The 21,508-nt window shown below is 34.3% G+C and overlaps 1 non-coding gene across 1 annotated transcript; it reads left to right on the top strand.

Annotated features, from left to right (window-relative positions):
• The first annotated feature begins 4,189 nt into the window (after window positions 1-4,189).
• On the top strand, window positions 4,190-4,296 carry LOC131593762 (small nucleolar RNA R71). The gene has a single exon (XR_009281143.1). It is a non-coding gene; the product is annotated as a small nucleolar RNA R71 (small nucleolar RNA).
• The last annotated feature ends 17,212 nt before the right edge of the window (window positions 4,297-21,508 follow it).

Here is a 21,508-nt window from a genome sequence, read left to right as displayed (position 1 = left end):
ATGATTTACTCCATATTTTCGAAGGAGTTTCTCAAGTATCCTTGAAATGAAATGAGACCCACCATCGCTAATTACCAGTCTTGGCACACCGAACCTAGGAAAGATGACGTTTTTGAAGAGTTTGATAACTACTCGTGTATCGTTTGTAGGAGAAGCGATAGCTTCTATCCATTTCGAAACGTAATCGACAGCTACGAGTATATATTGATTTCCGAATGATGATGGAAACGGACCCATAAAGTCTATTCCCCATACGTCAAATATTTCTACTTCTAGAATGCCCTTTTGAGGCATTTCGTCACGTCTCGAAATATTTCCGGTTCGTTGGCATCTATCACAGTTTAATACAGCAAAATAAACGTCTTTCCACAGGTTAGGCCAGAAGAGTCCAGATTGAAGGATTTTGGCGCAGGTTCTAGATGTGCTATGGTGTCCTCCACACGGTGCAGAATGACAATGTGTTATTATGCTTCCTATTTCTTCCTCGGGTACACAACGTCTAAAGATTCCATCGGGGCCTCTTTTGAAAAGGAGCGGGTCGTCCCAATAGTAATGTTTTAGGTCATGGAAAAATTTCTTCTTCTGTTGGTAACTTAGATCAGGAGGAAGTACACCAGCAGCTAGGTAGTTTACGAAGTCTGCATACCAAGGTGTGTCAGAGCGGACTAAAGCTACTTCTGCGAAGTTATTAGTTTCAGTGATTGGATGGTATGGTTCTAATTTGTTAGCTTCTAACTGAGCGAAGAGTCTTTCGTAAGGGAAATCATCGTCGATTGGTACTTGTTCGGGTTTCAGATTTTCCAGTCGAGAGAGGTGATCTGCTACGACATTTTCAGTTCCCTTTTTATCTTTAATTTCCAAGTCGAACTCTTGTAATAACAGGATCCATCTTAACAGTCTTGGTTTGGCGTCCTTCTTGGTTAGGAGGTACCTAATAGCGGCGTGGTCAGTGTATATGATTATTTTGGCTCCTACCAGGTAAGAACGGAACTTATCTAACGCGAATACGACAGCTAATAATTCTTTTTCTGTCGTGGCGTAATTCATTTGAGCTTCGTCTAGGGTTCTACTCGCATAGTATATGACATGTAGTTTCTTTTCCTTTCTTTGCCCTAGAACGGCTCCTACAGCATAATCGCTTGCGTCGCACATTATTTCGAAAGGCTCGTTCCAGTTGGGAGGTTGCATAATAGGCGCAGAGATTAATGCTTGTTTAAGTGTACGGAATGCTTCAGTGCATTTATCGTTAAAAATGAATTCGGCGTCTTTCATCAGTAATTCAGTTAAGGGTTTGGTTATTTTAGAGAAATCCTTAATGAAACGTCGGTAAAAACCAGCGTGTCCTAGAAAACTCCTTATATCTCTAACTGTTTTGGGAGGTTGAAGGTTTTCGATAATTTCGATTTTAGCTTTATCCACTTCGATCCCTCTATCGGATACTATGTGTCCAAGTACGATTCCTTGTCGAACCATGAAATGGCATTTTTCCCAATTAAGGACTAGGTTAACGCTTACGCATCGTTTAAGTACTATTTCAAGGTTCTCTAAACATGTTTCAAAACTTCCTCCACAGACAGAGAAGTCGTCCATAAAGACCTCCATTATTCCATCCAGGAAGTCGGCAAATATTGCCATCATGCATCTCTGGAAGGTTGCGGGTGCATTGCAAAGTCCAAAAGGCATTCGTCTATAAGCGAATGTACCATAAGGACAGGTAAACGTGGTCTTTTCTTGGTCTTCAGGGTGGATAGGAATTTGGAAAAATCTGGAGTATCCATCCAGATAACAGAAATGTGAGTGTTTAGCTAGGCGTTCGAGCATTTGATCTATGAATGGTAAAGGGAAATGGTCTTTTCGGGTGACTTTATTTAGCTTCCTATAGTCAATGCACATTCTCCATCCAGTTTGGGTACGTTGTGCTACAAATTCTCCTTTTGCGTTAGTGATTACAGTAACTCCTCCTTTCTTTGGTACGACATGAACAGGACTAACCCATTTACTATCGGATATTGGATATATGATTCCGGCTTCTAGCAGTTTTTGGATTTCCTTTTTAACCACATCGCTCATAATTGGATTTATTCGTCTTTGATGTTCTCTAGAGGTTTTACAATCTTCTTTGAGCATAATGCGGTGCATACAGAGGGAAGGACTTATTCCTTTCAGATCTGATATGTTATATCCTAAAGCGGTTGGGTATTTTCTTAGGACAGTAAGTAATATTTCAGTCTCAGTCTGTCCTAAATTGGCGTTAACTATAACTGGTCAGTTTTGTTCTTCGTCTAGGAATTCGTACCTAAGGTCAGTAGGTAGTGTTTTAAGTTCTATAGCAGGTTTCTTAGGGCCAGGTATAGGATCAGGAGTTAATGCTAAACATTCACTCAGGTGGTTATCTTGATATTCCCCACGCCAGTTGTCATCTTAAAAAATTGGCGGTATAGGAATTCTTAGGGTCTCGGTTTCCTTATGTGGTTCGGATTTTATTTCATTAACACACTCATCGATTATGTCGGCAGAGCAGCATGTGTCAATTATAGAAGGTGCTTTTAGGAATTGGGAAAGAATAAATTCTATTTTCTCGTCTCCTACTTCGAAGGTAAGCTTTCCCCGCTTGACGTCTATAATTGCACCAGCGGTTGCTAGGAATGGTCTTCCTAAAATGATCGGGATGTTAGAGTCTTCTTGGATATCCATTATGATGAAGTCAGTTGGGATGTAGAATTGGCCTACACGAACAGGGATATTTTCTAACATTCCTACAGGGTATTTAACTGAACGGTCAGCTAGTTGAAGAGACATTCTCGTTGCCTTAAGCTCTCCCAGATTTAGCTTCTTACAGGTTGAAAGAGGCATCAAACTAACACTGGCTCCTAAGTCGCACAAGGCTTTCTCTATAATAGTCTTTCCTATTACGCAGGGTATAGAAAAGCTACCAGGATCTTTCAGTTTGGGAGGCATGTTATTTTGGATGATAGCGCTACATTCAGCGGTAAGTGTTACAGTTTCGTTATCCTCGAGTTTCTTTTTGTTCGATAGAATTTCTTTCAAGAATTTAGCGTACGAAGGCATTTCAGTTATGGCTTCTGTGAACGGTATGGTTATGTTTAATTGTTTCAGAAGTTCTACAAATTTTTTAAATTGCGCTTCGGTTTTTGATTTAGCTAATCTCTGAGGGTAAGGAATTGGTGGCTTATAAGGTGGTGGTGGAACGTAAGGTTTTTCTTTTTCAGGTTCCACTTCGTTGTTGTTCTCATCGGTCTTAGCAGTTTGATCATCAGTCGATGTCTTTTTGGTTTCCTTTGGCTCTTGTTGGGACATGGGTGCGTTTTGAGTTCTAGGATCGATAGGTCCATCGTAGTTCGTTCCACTTTGTAGTGTTATCGCGTTCGCATGTCCTTTAGGATTAGGTTGTGGTTGAGCAGGAAACGTGCCAGCAGGGGCAGCGGTAGGTGCTTGTTGTTGAGCTACTTGTGAAATTTGAGTTTCTAACATTTTGTTATGCGTAGCTAAAGCATCTACTTTGTTCGATAATTGTTTTAGTTGCTCGCTATTGTGGATGTTTTGATTTAGGAAGTCCTTATTGGTTTGTTGTTGGGAAGCTATAAAGTTTTCCATCATGATTTCTAAATTCGACTTCCTAAGGGCATTTTGAGCAGCTACAGGCGCTTTTTGATACCCAGGTGGGACAGCAGGTGCTTGTCCAGGCGCGTACAACGCGTTGTTGTTCTTATACGAAAAGTTCGGATGGTTTTTCCATCCAGGGTTGTACGTGTTAGAATAAGGTTTTCCTTGAGCATAATTTACTTGATCAGATGGGATTCCAGTCAAGAGTTGACATTCGGAAATAACGTGTCCAGTTAATCCACAAATCTCGCAGTTAGGTGCTACGGCAGCAGCGGTGGCTGAAGGAGTGATGGTTAAGTTTTCGATCTTTTGAGTTAAAGCGTCTACTTTAGCGTTAACGCGGTCCATACCACTTATTTCGTACGTTCCTCCTTTGGTTTGGGTTTTCTCTAGAGCGGCTCGTTCTCCACCCCATTGGTAATGGTTTTGTGCCATGTTCTCTATGAGGTTGTATGCTTCATCATGGGGTTTGTCCATTAGTGCTCCGCCAGCAGCGGCATCTATAGTCATTTTAGTGCTATAAAGGAGACCACCATAGAAAGTATGGATGATCAGCCATGGTTCGAGTCCATGATGAGGGCATAGTCTAAGCATGTCCTTATATCGTTCCCAAGCTTCGAAGAGTGATTCGTTATCTTTCTGGGTAAATCCGTTGATTTGACCTCTTAGCGTAGCAGTTTTGCTAGGCGGAAAGTATCTTGCTAAGAATACTCTCTTCAATTCGTCCCATGTAGTTATGGAATTAGAAGGCAGGGATTGAAGCCACGCTCCAGCTCTATCTCTCAAGGAGAAAGGAAAGAGACGTAATCGAATAGCTTCGGAACTAACGTTGTTAGCTTTGACAGTGTCGGCATATTGCACGAACACAGATAAATGGAGGTTAGGGTCGTCTGCAGGGCTTCCAGAGAATTGATTCTGTTGAACAGCTTGTACCAACGAAGGTTTCAGTTCGAAATTGTTTGCCTCAATCGCAGGTGGTGCGATACTTGAGTGTCGTTCAGCGCGTGAAGGAGCGGCATAGTCTCTAAGAGGACGAATAACATCCATCTCTAACTTCGGGGTAATTTGGTTTATTTGATCAGTAAAGATCAATTCCTGATTAATCGGAATTGGTGCTACCTCGGGAAGATTGCGAGCTCGACGTTTGACGTTAATGAAACGTTCGATCTCGTTAATTCGTTGTATTAAATCTCCTCCTTGTGAACGAGTATTTGGCATACAATCGTCCAGAAAGTAAGGAAAGAATTGCCCTAGTCTTTACGGTGTAACAGTGAGTTACGATATCGACTTAAATAGTCCCCGGCAACGGCGCCAAAAACTTGATCGCGACTTTACGTGTCTATTAATCCGATGACTGCAAGTGCACAGTCGTGTCGTGTAGTTTTAAAAGATATCGAATCCACAGGGACTATGAATCGATCTACCGTTATCTAAGGTTACTATGCAAAGCTAAGGCTACTAATAATTTGATTGTTCCTAAGGGAAAGTGACTGTGAATATTAAGAAATAGAATAATAGACGGATATCAGTATGTATTTCGTTTAACTTAAGGTGATCCGAAGGTCCATTGGCTAATGCATAATTCGATTAAAAATCTTTATTAATTCAATTGATTAAAAGTCCTCCTCTCAAACTTTCGCTCTGTTGATTTAGACTACTATCCTAACTCGTAATGTACGCTTTCGCCATCCCATTAGATTTTAGAAAAGCTTTTTGGAAACAACGTAATTAATAAAATGCTTGTTTTATGAAGTCGTTACCTATTTAAATCTCCTAATCTCAAACTTTCGCTCTGTTGACTCGGAACATGCTAATATCCCTAACGTACGCTTTCGCCATCCCGCTCGGGTGTAAAAACAATTTTTGAAAATAAATAAGTTCTAATTAGTTTTAATACGCTTTCGCCATCCTTAAAACTAATGTCCTATGTCTACTATCCAGTTAAATATCTCAAACTTTCGCTCTATTGATTTTAACCTTTGACTGTCTTAACCCCTCAAACTTTCGCTCTATTGGTTTTAAGACTTACTAATTAAATTAGACATACAAACCAAAAACAAGTGATATTTAATAAAATATAATTAAGCCAATTTATCTCGGATCCCACAGTTAACTTACTTTACATACCGATATCTTAGTTAATTAGCCAGACATATTAATACGGTTAAGCATGCATAAATTAATTTGGTTTATAATAAAAGGCATGTTAAATGGCATATAATATATCATGCAATAATAGTATAAATAAAGGCGGTAAATAATAAACCTGAATAAAATAAACTGCAATTGAATCTTGAAGTATCGAACTTCCACCACAGGTTGGCTGGATCGTTCTTCGGAATTAAACGGACAGAAATTTAAAACAAGGAATTAAAACGATAAATCTAACGTAAGGCTAGATTTATAAAAGATTCACAACAATTTCCGGTGTAGAAATTTTTATGAGAAAATAAGACTGTTTAAATGAAAGCAGGAAGAAAATAATAAGCGCGGAACAATTTCGGCAGCACTTCGTTAGCAGGAAATCAGATGTTTTGAACTGAAGTAGCAGCCTCTATTTATAGGCGAGTGACTGCAGTTGGAATGCGTGGAAGTAGGAACTTCTCAGACTGGGCTTGGAGACGTGCGTCTCCACTTCTTCAGGGAGGGCCTTTGAATGACTTGAGACGCGCGTCTCAAGTGGAGAAAATGTAGGAAGAGCTGGAGACGGGCGTCTCCACTTTGGTGACGTGGCATAGAGACGTTGGAAACGTGCGTCTCCACGTGCTGGAATGGTTTGGGCCTTATTTGCACTTCCTTAACACTTCAGCACCACTTTTTTATCTTTTAGGCATAAATATTGGTCATTTTGGCTTCATTTCTTTTCCTTTTCACAAATAGTCTCAATAAAAGAGTAAAACCTGATACAAAGCAAATACTCGCATAATATCATAATAAATCAATATAATAAACGGAAAATGCTATAAATATCTACGGATTTCAAGCTAAATATACGATATAAAATCGTGTTATCATTGTTGTTTGGAAAGTTTATGAAATGTTTGTTTAGACAATTACATGTATTTAGCTCTAATATTTGAATAGTTAAAAATCTTCTTTTTATTTATTATTATAATTTGTATAAGTTTGTTATTCTATATTTCTTTCTTATCTTTTTTTATTGGTTAATAAGAATATGATTATTTTTTATATTAACCATGAAAATAAGATATAAGAGACTTTTAATTATTGCAATTGTTGCATCATTGTTGCTATGGAGGTCTATGAAATAATCGTTAACATAAATACATGTCTTTAGTCCTAATATTTGAATCACATGAAACTCTTACTAATATTGATATAATTTTTATAAGTTTATTATTCTACCTTTCTTTCTTATTTTCTTTTATTGATTAACAGAAATATGTCTATTTTTTATATTAACCAGGAGAATAAGATATAAGAGACTACCATTATTTTTTGTAATTGTTGTATCATTGTTGTTCTGGGAGTCTATGAAATCGTCGTTCACATAAATACATAGTTTTTTAGCATTATACATTTATCACTTATAACCACCACCCATCTCATTTCTACTACATTAGTATGTTATTATTGTATTTATTTGTACTAAAGTGAGAAGAATATTTTCACTACAAATATGATACTTAATAAAAATATACTCTTATTTATATTCAAAATAACTTTTGATGATCTCTTACCCTAAGTTTTTTTTTAAAGCAATTATGATATGCTAATAAACAAAACAAAATTGCGCATATATTATAATGCTATATTTATACACATTTGCAATACAAAATTTATATTTGAATTTTATGATATTTTTTTATTTTGTGACTTTTTAATTCTCTTTGGATAATATCTACTATAGTTAAGGTTTTTTTTTATAACAAGATCAATGGATTAAATTTTTATTTTTTCTTACAAAAGAGAAATTTATTAGGATTCAAGTATGAGTAATTTTTCACTTACCTTATGTATTTTTTTTAATTAATTATAATATTTTATAATTTAATTTAAAATAGTTACAAATTTTCTCAAGTAATCATTAAACTCTCTGATCTTTGAATTTTTTATATTTAATATACATGCAATGCAGAAAAATCAAAATTAATGAATTTTTTAGCAGCTTTTTTACAAAAATAAAAAATCATTAAAGAAATATGTACTATTAAAAACTATATATATTTCCTTATTAGTAATTGAAAAATATTTTTCTATTTTCTTTAATTCTATAGTTATAATTTTTTTTTTACTATCTCACTTATGAATTTATGTGTTTTTGGTATTTAATGTAAGGTGAATTCTTATCTATCCAACACAAAAAGTTGGATAGAGTTATCCTTAGTGTTAAATGCATTGAAAACAACTAAAAAGTGTATCATTTAATAAATAATTAAGGATGATAAAATTAAATGGTGTGATATGATTGATTGAAGGTGTACTACCCAACTTTTTGTAATGGGTAGAGAAGTCGTCCCCTTAATGTAAATAGGTAAAGAGATGAATAATTAATATCTTAATGATCTTGACGTATTATTTTATTAGTAATATAATAATATTTAATTTTTTTAATTTAACAATTATAAATTTAATTTGACCGTTAAAAACATGTTCAAATAATTAATTTAACCTTTTATCTTTTGGTTTTTGAATTTACTATAAATTTATAATGTAAATTGATAAAAAAAATTCAAAATACATTTATTATATCGATATTCATTTAAAGAATAATCTTAGATTAATTTTTTAAGTCAATTTATTATTTAAAATTTAATATTAATATAATGGGTAAAAGGATGATCATAGTTAGAAAATAGATAAAATAGTTGTTAAAAAATTGTTGATATAAAAAATATATATGAAAAATGATATTTTTTTTAATAATCGAGGTATATTAATTCAAGAAAAAGTAATAATTTCAAACGTGGCGATCAATCGATCCAGCCTCAAAGCTACCCAAGAAAATCAAACTGGAATCAAAGCTAACAAATAAAAAATTATAGCATCAACTCAGCAATGTGAGCTTTGAGCTTATTAATGTACCAACCCATATATGTTATCGTATCTATGATATTAGTTCATATGGTGTTGCTATCTTTTCCTTTCCCTAAGCACTTTGTATTCCTATGTGTCCATAGTCCATATATTGTCCCTGATACAGCAAGACGAAGTAATGTTGCCTTTCACCCTTTGTTGTTGATACCGTGTTGAACAACCCAATTCAGTTCATGGTTCCAAGTTTTCAGTTCATACTGAATACCGATCCATCCTAGAACATCTTTCCACACATTCTTCATAGTAATACAACCAAAGAATAAATGGTCAATAGTTTCCTCAGTAATTGTTGTTCTCCATCATTCCATGTCTCATAAGCTGATCATTCGTTGCAAGTCTTTGGTGGCAAGCTAGCCATAAGGTCACGTCGGTTTCATCCTTATTTAACTCATGATATATACTGGTCATATGGAACTTTTCCTTCACTAACATGTCATCCCACTTCACTTGAATTTGAGGCACAATCTCTCTAATGTTCAAGACAACTTTCATTATCCAAGATCTATCCTATTTTACATTTATTTCCATAACATTCTTGTTTTTGAAATAGTATATATGTACCCAACGGACCCACAAACTATTTACTTTCCTGCAGATATTCCAAAGCAGATTTAGCATAGTAACTATATTCGAAGTTTCCAAGTCTATGTCATTCATGCCTCCATTTTTTACAGATTTGCAGACAGTACTCCATGCAACTGGACTTCTATTACTAGGCTCCACCCCACTTGTCCATAAAAACGTATGGCAAATAGTATTGATCTTCTTAATTACAAATTTTTGGCAGCAGAAGACATTGTAGCCAATAATTTGCAATTACAAAATAATACTTTTGAGGAGTTAGAGACGTCCAGCATAACTTAAAAGTTTGGTGCTTCAATGCTTTTCCCTATCCACAATTTTATCAACCAAAATCATATAATGGCTGATAGAGAGTCTTATTATCGTTAGAGGAACGCCTAGATATTTGAAGGGGAGAGATCCTTTTATAAATAATGTATTCTGCAAGTTTTATGTCCTTATACCATCTTCCATTCCACCAAAGTAGATACGACTTTAGATAGTATTGAGCATTAAACTTGTGGCCTTCGTAAAGCTCTTAAAGGCTTCCATCATGATCTCAACTGATCGAGTATCTCCCCTGGAAAATAATAAGATATCATCAGCAAAATTCATATGAGTGATACTCAATTTTTCACACTTCATATGATGATTGAAATCAGATTTTTTTGCATCTTGTACAACACCCTATCGAGATATTCCATTATAATCACAAACAGGTAAGGGGATATGGGATCCCCTGCCTCACGCCTCTGTTAGCCTTCATGATGTTACTATATTACCCATTGACATTGAATCTATAGGAGGTCGTGGAAACATCAAGCATAATTCATCTTACAAATTTCGTTTGCATCTCAATCTCATTCAGAATAGATTCCAAGGCTCTCCAATCCACCATATCGTAGGATTTTTGCAAATCCAATTGGATCATACATCTAGGCGCCCCTCCCTTCCTACTGTAACCTTTAATTAGTTCATATGCCAAAAGGATGTGGCTATGAATTTCCTGCCCTGGGACGAATGCAGCTTGGCTGCAACCGATTATATCTCGCATGACCTTGCTCAGTCTTATTGTGAGGATTTTTTAGGTGATTTTGTAAAGGGTAGTACAACCTGTAATAGGTCTGTATTCCCTTATTGCTTTTGCCTCTTCATGTTTTGGAATAAGTGTTACCAATGTGCAGTTCACGACCAGAAACATTCTTTCCTGTTCAAAAAATTCTTTCACAACTGCAATCACATCCGATCTAAAAATATCTAATATTAAAGTAATAGACAAAAATACTAAAAGTTAATAATTTTAATAATTAATAAATATAAATATAAATAGTGAAATATATTTAAGTTTTTTTCACTACCAGTATTCGGTCTGCTGGACCGCCTAATTTGGTTCGGATGTCATTCTCAAATTCAACGTCAATCACCAGTGAACCAACTAACAATTGATACATATTTAAGTTTCTTATACGTGCAAAATTATAGCCAAATATAATTTATAGTATAAAATTGTTAGACATTTTATACTGGACAAAAAAAGTATTAGTTATCTCAGGCTTTAATTTTTTTTTTACATTGCAATATTTTTGTAGAAATTAATATTCAATTTAATTACATTGAAATATTTTAAAATTTATTTATTTGATAAATTATATTTATTAAAAACAAATAGAAATGTGTATTATAATAAAACTCGTGCAACATAGATAATTTCCCTAATACATATCGAATCTAACCTTACTTTAAATCCTATAAAATACATTCAAGATTCTTTGCACAAATAAAGATTTTGAAAATTTTAAATAATTAATTTTTTAATATAAATTAAAATGATATTTCACTCATTTTATAATTTTATGGGTGGGAGGCATGGGTGTTGTAAAAGAGATCTATTTGAAAGGTACATTATAGATATGGTCCAAATGAGGATGGCTAGCAACACATTCTCTAACACATTTTATTTTATTGGTTAAAATTCAAATTGTTCTCATCAAATCATATGAATCTCATATAAGTTTGGTGAGACCTATGTGAATTTTAAAATTTATAGATTAAAGAGTATATTCTTAGCAAAGTTTTAAAATTCAAACATTTTCCTCTTTGAACCTTTTACTCCTTTTTTTTTCTAAGCCTATTAGCATAAATACCTATTATTTCTTACTATGTTAGGTTCAATCAAATCGACATTCACTTACTTTATTTTACTTATAAATTATTAAAATAATATTTATCAAAATAATAATTTTAATATGATATTTTATATAATCATTGTTAGAAGAAGTTGACTTTGACCTCTTCAATAATTAAAGATTTAAAGGGTTGAATATCAAATACAAAAATGATAAAAAATAAATAAATTTTCATTACAACTTCAATTAAATATTTAAAGGGATGAGTGTCAGAGGAAAAAATGGTAAAAAAAAGGACAAATTCTCACATTCCATTGGTTTAATTTTGTTTTGAAAACGATGCCAAGAACATAATATAATAGGAAACACAATGGGAAACAAGAAGAACAACAAGGATTGGTTATAACTAATATTCTTTACTTTCTATTAGAAACAAGATTACAAGTGTTACAAGAATAACAAATAACCCTCTCACCCAAAATTAAGATTTGCAGTATGTAATGATGAAAGACTAGTATGTTATTTATAGTAAACCTAACATACTAAACTAATGGGTTTTTTTTTCACAAATACCCATTACAAGCTAACTTAGGGTACAAGATAACTTAAACAACTTGAGATAACAAACAGGCCCAATTCAAAATACTAACAACCCTAGCATTTCGACACCCACATACTAGAACATACTTCGCCTACAATATGTAGGTCTTCGACATCAGCATGTGAACATACTTCGATGGCATGCTTAAATCCTGTCGATCAAGAAGTTACTTTTCGACCCAACAGATTTTGATCCAATATCTCACAAATCTCCACCTTGGAACAAACTCTAATATCAAAAAACAAACTAGCTTTCGTCATGCAGCTTTATCAACTACATACAGTGGAGGAAATTGCAACTCGGCAATACCTTTCCATGACTCTCCATGTACTTTCTTACAAGACTTACTGCATATTGTAACACCCCAAATATACCCGGTAATTTATAAACAAAAATCAGAGTATTTTAAAACTTCCAACACATACGGGATGTCACATTTCAACTTAAAACAACAACCTGTATTTCATCCGACATAGATACATAGCATTCCGATGACAATTAACAACTTACTTCATTCATATAACCACAAAACAACTTCTTTTATTAATAACACAGCGGAATTCACAACTTTTAACTTAGAAATTATTTAACAATATTTATTCAACTAAAACAAATTTCAACTTATAATTATTCAACAATGAATAGTAACAACTTAGAAACAAATAACATTTCATCCCCCGAGTGCTACGTATCAGAGTGACACACCAACTTGGACTCGATGAAGCTACTTAATCTTCATCACTACGCATCACCTACATGTTACCAGTATAAAGGTAACGGCGAAACAAAAGAAAGGGTGAGATATCAACCAATATAAATAAGCGTATGATAAACAGTATATTAGATCATATCATACAACTATTATCACTTTACAACTTTCAAATAACGGTTATAATGACAACTAGCAACAACAGTTATAACAACAATTATAGCAACAATTAGTAACAACAATTATAACAACCATTAGTAACAACAATTATAGCAACCATTAGCAACAACAATTATAACAATAGTTATAGTAACTGTTTCACAACTTCTAGACGGTACCTGTCACAACAAGTTAATAGCATAATTTCACAACTTCAAAACAACACAACTTAATAACGACAGCAACTTTAATCAACCAACACATCATGTAACAACTTATAATTAAAACGTCAAATTATCACAACTTAACAACAACCACAACGTCAACATACGACCCAAGATGTGACTCGACTATGCACATGCATGTGGTACTATTGGAGCATAACTCCCAACTTAGAAATTGCCAGTTTATCGAGGCATCAAGGAATAAGCCTTCGTCGCTAATTTTGTCAATCCAGGCCAACGTGGTGAGCATAGCTCCAACTTAAAAATTGCTAATCCAGGCCAACTTAAAGATGCAAATGTATGAATGCAACAATCACATACAACAACAACAATCATCGCAAGGCATAGGCCTACATCAACACTGTACCAATAAACAGAGCTACTCAACGTTGTTTCAATACTGGCCATAGGCCTACAACTTAATCAACTTATCTATAACAATTTATAACAACAGCTCTACTCAAATAACATTGGTCATAGGACCTGCAACTTAATAAGGTCCATAAACCGGAACAAAACAACTTATTCATCTGTACTTGCAATTCAACTTAATCGACATAATTTCAACAAAATAAACCAACCCCATTTACCTACTAATATATATACGAACTACCCTGACAAATTTTGGTTAATTCAGGACAACTAATTATACTGCTTAATTTGGCTAATTTCTACTTTTCGGTACTGTTTTTATTTTCTGCACTGCTACGGATTAATCACACTGTTCCTGTCAATTTCTACAACTAAGTTTACCTGCTACCAAAAACCAAATTGTCATTCAATTCTACGTTTTCGTTATTTATGTACAGTTCCTACTACAATTCTACTTCTGCTACAATATACTAGTTCTACTAAACTATTACAATTATTATACACTAATCCGTTAAATCATACATTAATCAAATCAATTATATTATACAATGATCCATTAAATTATTATTATTATTATTATTATTATTATTATTATTATTATTATTATTATTATTATTATTATTATTATTATTATTTACTACTTGATAAGGTATAATGTATGTCCACAAAATTACAAAACAAAGCCAAAGTTCTAAATAACGTGACAAGTGCAGGATGCACGTCACAAAGGAGTGGGGCGTCCACCCTGGGCTTAAGGGGCGCCCGCCCTGCACTCCTGGTGGTCCCCACCACCTCTTCACGTGTGGGTGCCCGCCCCTAATGCTTGTGGCCCCGCCACAGTTCTAGCTTAAACTCTTCTGAGTGTTTTATTTTTCCAGAATTGGTCTATACATTATTCTAAATTATTTCCTCAATCGATCCGACAATTTTCAACCCAGTAACCCACAATATTACAGTTCCTAATTATCAATTCGATTCACCTCAACAACATTGAATTTCTGTGTCAAATTCACCGATTACAGCAACATCAAGCAATAATTATCACCACAGTAAATCAACACGTTAAACAAAATTTTCAACACAGATCAGTCAAACACAGAGGCAAAGTTCATGTGACCCAACCCACATACGGTTCATCATATACCCGGTTATAGAGATTGAACCCCGCCCTTACCTTAGAATGACAGTCTCTCTAATTTTCCGGTTGCATCCAAGATTTTCCATAGCTCCATACCTTTGCTCCTCGTACAACCTTTTTCTTTTCTGCAATTTTCCTCCAATGGTACTTTTCCTTCTTTTTCCACAAACCCTTATTTCTTTTTGTCCTCTCTCTTCGTACTGTATCCTTCTTTTATTTTTCCCACTTAATCCAATAATAATAATAATAATAATAATAATAATAATAATAATAATAATAATAATACTTTTGGGCTTACTATACATACCTCCAAATTGCTATTTGTCATACAACAACTAAATCCAATTTAATTAAATAAATAGTTCAATAACTAATATTATTTCGAATATTAATTCTCCGACTAACCGACTAACTAATCTGACTTTAAACTTAACCGCTCACATCAACATATTAATCCAATTATGCCGATAATTTCCAACTTCAATAAATTCCAACAATTAAATCCTTAATTAATTTAATTAAATAATTAATTAAATTTGGGGCGTTACACATATGCTATGTCGGGTCTAGTACATACCATAGCATACATCAAAGAATCTACTATATTAGCATATGTGATGCTATTCAGATAAACTCTTCTGACATCAGTACTGGGACACTAATTTATACTCAACTTGAATTGAGGATTTGTCGGAGTTACAACAAACTTCGAATTTGACATACCAAACTTTTCAAGAATCTTTCGTAGGTATGCCTCTTGAGATAAGCATAATTTCGACTGATTTCTATCTCTTCAAATGTCAATCCCAAGAATCCTGGATGCAGCTCCCAGATCCTTCATATCGAACTCCTTATTGAGTCCCCCAGCCTTTACCCTCATTGCATCTTCGACATTGTTGCTTGCTATGAGAATATCATCCAAATAAAGAAACAAAATAACTAATGAATTACCAAGTCAAAATCGTAAGTAAACACAGTGGTCGAACTGGCTTCTAACGAAACTTATGGGTGCTATGAACTTGTCGAATCTCCTATTTCACTGTCGAGGAGATTGTTTCAGTCCATATAAAGATATTTTTTGCTTGCACACATAATCTTCCTTCCCTTTTTCGACATACCCTTTAGGTTACCTCATCAGGATTGTTTCGTCTAGATCACCATATAAGAACGTCGTCTTTACATCCATCTGTTCCAGTTCAAGATCGAATTGTGCCACCATGGCAAGCAACATTCGAATGGACCTATGCTTCACAATAGGAGAAAACACATAATTGAAGTTGACACCTTTTTTCCAAGTGAAACCCCTTGCGACCAACCTTGCCTTGTATCTTTTCGATGCCACTCCTTTGGTTCCTTCCTTAACTTTGAAAATCCATTTACAGCTGACTAACCCTGCCCCAACAGGTTTCTTGATCAGTTCCCAGGTGTGATTATCATGAAGAGATTTCATCTCATTATTTATGGCCTTCAACCATTCAGTCTTATTTCGACTCTTCATAACTTCCTTACAGTCTCTAGGTTCTTCGTCTAGAATCTCACTTGAAGAGATTAAGGCATAAGGTATAAGATCGGCATACCCAAGTCTCAGAGGTGGCTTGATGACTCTTTTCGACCTATCTCTTGACAATAGATAGTCATCGATAGTTTCCTTAAATTCCTCAGCATCTTCTGCTTTTTTTGCGAATTTATCTAGGATATGCAATTAAGCATCAATATGCTCCACCTCAATAGGAATTTCTACATATTCCATCTCTTCGTTAGATGTGTTTGCACTTTGACCGATATCACCAGTTTTCTTAAAAGCCATTTCAGCTTCATTGAAAACTACATCTCGACTGATGATACTCCTCTTGTAATCTGGATCTAGGCACCATAACCTATAAGCTTTAACTCCTTTAGAGTATCCCATAAGCATGCATTTCAGAGCTCTAGGCTCGATCTTGTCTTGCCTAATGTGAGCATAGGCTACGCAACCAACTACTCTCAAATTATTGAGATCTGATGGATTTCCCAACCAAACTTCTTCAGGTGTCTTTATATCTAACGCAATCGAAGGACATCTGTTTATTAGATATGTTATTGTCGAAACAGCCTCAGCCCAAAACACCTTCTTTAACCCAGCACTCGTCAACATGCATCTAACTCTCTCCAAAATAGTTCGATTAAACCTTTCAGTCAAACTATTTTGCTGTGGAGTACCTGTAGTAGCTCTATGTCTTGCAATACCTTAGGCACCAAAAAAGCTTTCGAATGCCTCATTGCAAAATTCAAGGCCATTATCGGTTCGCAACCTCTTGACCTTTCTGCCAGTCTAATTTTCGACCAGAGTCTTCCAACTTTTGAAATTCTCAAAATTTTCATCCTTAGTCTTTTGGATGAATACCCATAATTTTCTGGAATAATCATCTACTATGGATAGAAAATACATTGCTCCTGAATGTGATGGACACCTTGCAGGACCCCAAAGATCAACATGGATGTAATCAAGGGATCCATATGCTCTTTGTTTTACTTTGTTGAACTTCACTCTGCAAGATTTTCCAAGTACACATGGTTCACAAAACTTCAGCTTTTCGACTTTGTCTCCACCAAGAAAATTTTGTTTCTCTAATTCAACCAGACCCCTTTCACTGACATGGCCTAATCTCATGTGCCAAATCTCTATCTTCGACAAAGGTTTCGTGGATGCAACATTTTTCGAACCACTTACAACTTCAACCTCAAGGGTATACAAGCCTTGTTTCTTCACGCCTCTCAAGACTTCCTTCGACCCCTTCATGACTTTTAGGATACTTTTATCTCCTTGGAAAACATATCCTTTCTTGTCGAATTCACCCAGAGAAATCAAATTTCTCTTCAAATCAGGTATTATACCTAACTTCAGTCAACAATCTTATTGACTCATCATGGAGCTTGAATCACACAGATCCAACACCTATAATCTTGCAAGCTTTGTTGTTTCCCGACAATACAGACCCACCATCTTTATCACATGATTCCTAGAACAAGTCTTTGTTTAGAGTCATGTGCCAAGTGCAACCTGAATCCATAATCCACTCCTTACTAGAGTCACTGCTCGAAACCACAAGAACATCATATGAGTCGAAATCATCTTGAACAATGGTTGTGTTGCCATTATCCTTACCTCCATGATCTTTATGAGTTCAGGACACACCTTTCTTATGTGACCCTCCTTCTTACAATGATAGCATCGAATACCAGATGCTTCGCCACTGTAAGACTTCTACTGACTTTTACCTTTCTTCTTGTCGAACTTATCATCCTTTCGCGAGAATTTTCCCTTAACGGACAAACCTTCACCAACCGTCGAAGGTTTATGCTCCTTTTGTTTGTTCATGTCCTTAGAATACAAGGCTGATTGAACTTCTTCAAGGTCAGGGACTCCCTTCCATACAATAAAGTTTCTTTGAAGTGAGCATGTATTCTAGGCAAAGCACACAACAACAACAACGTTTGATCTTCATCATCGATTTTTACCTTAATATTTTCATGATCAAGAATCAGCTTGTTAAACATATCCAATTGCTCAGCCAACACAAACTTAATGTCGTCCTCGCACGACAGTTTACTCTAGTTAGATACATAGAGAGGTACATCGTCTATTTATATTGGTTAGACTCCTTATTTTCCTAGCACGGGAGTTTCCTTCAATCCTTTATAATTAATCATCAAATGTGTGTTGATTACGATGTATAAAATTACGTTGTAATTACAAGAAAAAACTACAAAAGTGAAACAAATTTGCTACCAATAAACAAAAGTGAAACTACTTTACTCTACCAGTAAACTCTTCAACCTTACAAAAAATTCAAATCTTAAACCCAGTACTCAATTCCTTCAAATTTCTATTAATACAACAATATTTGTCATCAGAATTATACTTGATTAGCTCCCTTGAAACCTTGAAATAATTCTTGAAAGAAACTCCCCCACTTAGGAGGAAATAAATCTAAACTTCTTTTGCTTTAGAGCATTAGCACCTTGATCTCCTTTATATTTAGAATAAATAATATGTTCATTAATCTAGTGAGACAATCACAACTTGAAATCCCTAAATATGAAATCCCTACTATGAAATACTAGAAAGTGTTTTTGATGTTTTGCACGGGTGAGTTTGAGATAATGTGTTTTCTAAATTCTTGAATGAAATAATGACTATTAAATATTTATATAGATTACCTCAATAGGCACATAAAACATGTGAAAACAGTATTAAAATATTAAATTATTCGATAGATTAAATGAAAATAAAAAATTGGTTTTTAATAAAGGAATTTAATTCACTTGAATGAATGATTCGATTCATTGAAGAATTGAATCGATTCAAAAGATTAAATAATTCGACTCATTTGTCTGATCTTTTGAAAAACCTGAATGTATGTATATATGAATCGATTCATGCGAGTCAATTCACCAAAATCATGATTCGACTCACCAAATTAGTTGTGAAACTAAATGGTACAAATCGATTCAAATTAATGTGTGATTTGATTTGCACGAGCCAAACCATGACTTGATTCACCGAATTTGGGACGAATCCAACTTATTGGGAATTAATTCACGCCAAGGGTGTGAATCAATCCACCTAAATATAAAGTCCCAAATCCCAAATGAATCATTTCACACATGATTTACTTGGTCAAAATGAAGTGTTATGCACAAAAACATTTTTTAAACATAACGATATGCCAACAGCAAAAACTAAGACTAAATATCCCAATTGAAGCTAGAGCCTAAGCTAGGAGCAACCTAGAGGCATACCATATCATAGTTTCCCAGCCAAGCCATCATGGGTAGGGCTGTTCACGGTACAGTTCGGCCAAAAAACCAAACCAAATTGAATCATAAAAAAAGCATCTGAACCGAACTGAACCAAATATATGGTTTTGTATACCAGTTCGAAATTCCGAACCGTACCAAACCGTTAGGAGATAGTTTTTTTTCCGAATCGAACTATATGTTAAAGAATCCAACTGTTTTTTAATACTATTTTTCAATAAAATTCATTTTAAACTTGTTTTTAGTTTTTTTATATAAAAATTGATTTTATTTTTTTAGGGGAAGGAATTGATTCCCTCCTGATATGTTATTAACTTAACAAAATATTACATGCATACAAAATAGGCTCGATTCAATTTCAACAAGTTTCTCCAATTTTTGTTTTCTGCGGAATATAATGGCTAATTGATCTATTTGCTACTTTGTATAAATAAATAAGATTATTTGGTGTTTATATATATATATATATATATATATATATATATATATATATATATATATATATATATATATATATATATATATATATGTGTGTGTGTGTAATGAGTTATATGTGTGTATAATAAGTTACTCATACTGATTCTTACCATTTTCATCCAATATTTGGTGGGAAATAAGAAACTATAATTCAAGTAACTTATAAACATACATTATTGTTATATATCAAAAGTATAACAATGCATCAATCCCATTTCTATACAGTGGATACATTGAGGTTATACACTAGTCAAGTTTTAGAAATTTAAACTTTAAAAAACAAGGCTTAATTGCAACTTTAGTCCCCCTATTTTGTCTTTTTCTTGATTTTGATCCCTCTATTTTAAAAATCACTATTTTAGTCCTTTTTTTAAGTTTTCTGTGCAATTTTCGTCCCCCTATTTTGCCTTTTTCTGCAAAATTAGTCTCTATTCCTGTATCTTTTTCAATAGAAAATTCAAAAGGGGGACCAAAATCGTGGTTTTAAAAATGAGGGGACTAAAATCGAGAAAAAGACAAAATAGGGGGACCAACGTTGCAATTAAGCCTAAAAACAATGGTTCGGTTTTGTTAGCTTTGGTTATTTTCCATTTGCTTTGGTTCTAGAACTGTTAGTAAAATAATAGTTCGGTTCACTAACAAAACTTAATGGTTCGGTTATTTTAACTTCAGTTCGGTTCAGTTTGATGGTTTGGTTCAATTCATAGTTTTTTTTAACAGCGCTAATCATGGGTCATTAGATAACAAGACCATATAATTTATTGATAACTGCTCTTTAACACATATGTCCCTTGAATAAGGTTTTAGGGCCTTAACCCTTAATACTCTACTATAAAATCTAAAGGGACAATCAATCTCAGGCACACAACATTCTAACCTAAAACCCTAACATTTATGGATGTCACTAACTTGAGTATCATAGTGTTTGTAGGTACATCATCCACCACCAGACTAGAGCAAAAGATTGAACCATAGTTCTTCTTTAAATCCCTCATTTATTTTCAGCACGTGAGTCATAAAGGTACTTATAGATCATTTGGAATCATTTGTGGGAAGTGTCCTCTAATGTTTCCACTTTACTCCATTTCAATGGCAAATTCTGGTAGTGTACATGTCAGAGAATGATTATCTAAAGGAAACATTAATGATTTCTTAATGAACCTCCTAAGAAAATATACAAGGACAAACAAAGTGGATCCAAACCCATAATGACCATGCAATACGGTCGAGATGGAGAAAGGCAAAGAAACCAATTTTTTTTGCTTTCGAAACCCACACTCAATGGTGCGATGTTCAACTAGTAGAACGATTTTCACATAATTTCAGAGAATGATTATCTAAGGGAAACATTAATGGTTTCTTAATGAACCTCCTAAGAAAATATACAAGGACAAACAAAGTGGATCCAAACCCATAATGACCATGCAATATGGTTGAGATGGAGAAAGGCAAAGAAATCAAATTTTTCGCTTTCGAAACCCACACTCAATGGTGCGATGTTCAATCAGTAGAACGATTTTCACATAATGGCTTGTGTTACAAAATAAATTTGTACCTCTTGGTGGATTTTCCTATTAACACCCAGACAAAACACAAATCAGTGAATCATGGTCATTTAAGTGGCACATTTGTCATCTTTGCAGGGTCTTATTAACCCAC

The sequence above is a fragment of the Vicia villosa genome, linkage group LG3 (genome assembly GCF_029867415.1).
Source record: "Vicia villosa cultivar HV-30 ecotype Madison, WI linkage group LG3, Vvil1.0, whole genome shotgun sequence".
NCBI classification, from domain to species: Eukaryota; Viridiplantae; Streptophyta; class Magnoliopsida; order Fabales; family Fabaceae; genus Vicia; species Vicia villosa.
The sequence above is the reverse complement of the archived record's forward strand: the minus strand, read 5'-3'. Positions and strand labels throughout refer to the sequence as shown.